Raw genomic sequence first — 2,561 nt, forward strand, 5'->3', positions numbered from 1 at the left:
TAACAAAAAGTAATAAAGAATAAGTATTGGGCCTAGACTGTCCCTTTAAATTTAGATGCTGTATTGATACTGCTCCTATTGAAGTGAATGCCAGACAATGTTAGGGTACAGAATCCCTTTAATGTCATGAAGAATTTATAAAAGTTGAAGTATACAGATTGGCTCTAACTCTGCACAACATCACTGAGCACACGCTTCTATTTTCAGAACTTTCTTATAAAATTCAGATGGAATAATAATCGAGAGTGAAATCTGTACCTCTGCTTGAGAAGACCATTTTAAGAATTAATGACCCACACTTTTGATCGTCACTTTGACAAGATAATTTTTGATAATGTTAAATTAGTTACAGTGGGAATTATTCATCAGACCTGAAAGCTAATGAGAGATACAACGTATTATAAATAACCTAACAAGAAAATACATGAAACAGACAATTGTAAGGAGCGTTATGGTATCTTTTCTTTACTTTTTTTTAATCTTTTTTTAAATTTTATTCATTTTTTTTCCTTTTGAATCAGAGCTCAGGTGGAAATTTTCACAAAGAGATGCAGAGTGAGGGTTTTCCTCTAGTATCAACACAACTGCCCATGTGCCAGTCTATGGATAAATGTATATCTTTCAGCTAATAATGCTGAGTATTAATTACTTTACCGTCAAACACACATAGGTAGATACCAACAACTCTTTCTAAATAAAGAGAAAATAGCAATGATGAAATGCTCTAATGTGCTAGAGGGGTTTACGCATAACCAGTCTGGGGACAAAGCTGCTTAGCCAATAGGGTGTGGCATATGTGCATAGTTACAATATCTTGCAGAGTATTGCTGTTCTAGAGGTGAAGTTACTGGGAGCTTGAGACAATCCCTTCAAACTAGTAAGGGAGTAATTCTGTGTTACTCCTCCTGTAAATAAAGGGACATTAAACTCCCCTATACATTATTCAGTTATTTACTTTGCAAATAACTTTGAATATTTATTTTGCTTGCTAGAATATTTTTTCTTCTTACGCTAGTGAGGCTAGAATACATCCTGCAGAATCGTAAACCTCATACCCTGCAACATGCTACACTGTGAGCTGCTTGATCAGTGCAGGGGCTTGTTTTATACCTCCCTAACTGACCTCTCCAGAGTAGAGAAATTATGTTTCAAGGTGGCTGTCCTTGAACTGCAAAACAAATTTTGCAAAATGACAGTTTAAATAGTAACTAAAGATTTATTTTCATACCGATACTTTGCAATGCCATGTTTAATTGGTGAACTATATAACATTACTATATAAAGCCGTGCATTGTTGCCCTATTTTGCAGGAAATGTTTAAACCCACCTTGACGAACGCTATGTAATAGTTTTTTGAATGGGATCATAACCTTGTGGATGTTCTAAAATTTTCCAGTATTGAATTACAATATTATATGTGTTGTCATTTTTACACAGATCAGGGGTGTATTCCATTTTTGTGCTGCCCTAGGCACTGGGAAAGGGGAAATCTGCTGCTCTCCTCCCTAATCCCCAAAAATGATGTGTGAGGTTATAACCCCCACTAGACAATCAAACTTATTAAAACAATAGGAGAGCTTAGGTGTGAGGTGTCATTTCATAGTACTGCCAACCCCCCAAAATCCTTCCCCACCCCCCAAAATCCTGCTGCTTAGGCATAGACCAAACAAGAACAAGATACCAAGTAAGGGAAATCTAAGTTACCCTTCAAAACAACACATTTTCTGCAGCATTAGTTATTAACCTAAATATGCTATTTCCTGAGATCCATTGTTTATTCTTGTTCCCTAATGTTTACATTTCTTTAACTACTTGAATGTATTTTTTTTCATCCTTTCAAGATCACAAACACAAGGTCATTTCGCAAGGAGAAAAAAAAATGCATTTAAAAGACGTCCAACATTTGCAACTAACCAGAAGTTATTCTATTACCTACATTGAACTGCTTTTTCCAATTAAAAGTTAAATTAATTTTGGCAAATGAACCACAGATGCAGTTTACTTTCAATTTTATCAGACAGATTTATTTATAAGCTGTCAGCTCTTTGAAACACTTAATTTTGGAACAATTCTAAATTGCTCACAGTAGCTCTAAATGGGGCTACTGTTCTAGCGAAAATGAAAAGCCATAGAATGCTATAAATGTCTATTCCATCTGCAAAGAATCGAAAAACAATCACATTCTTTTTTTTTTCTTCCTTGGGACCTTTATTAAATTAGTTCAACTCAATTAAAAATAACTTCAAAAACATTTCAGAGTTCTTTGTTTCTGTGAACACTTGGAACCCTCTGCACGGAATGTCACCCTCTTAACTAATCCCTTTTGCTAAATTGAGAAGAATAGGGGTATTGTGGTTTCAGACACTGCTTTCAAGGGTCTCTACAGTACTAAATTGAGGTCATCGCAAGACAATTCCCAACATCCAATAGCCATTCATACATTCTACACAACTTTATCAAACGTGTCTTTCTCTCCCGCTTTCTCTCTCGGTTTCTCTAGCGGCAAAGTCGGCAGACAATGCAAAAGGCCTTCCACACCATATAGGGACACCATATTTGCA

This window comes from Bombina bombina, chromosome 6 (assembly GCF_027579735.1).
Source record: "Bombina bombina isolate aBomBom1 chromosome 6, aBomBom1.pri, whole genome shotgun sequence".
NCBI classification, from domain to species: Eukaryota; Metazoa; Chordata; class Amphibia; order Anura; family Bombinatoridae; genus Bombina; species Bombina bombina.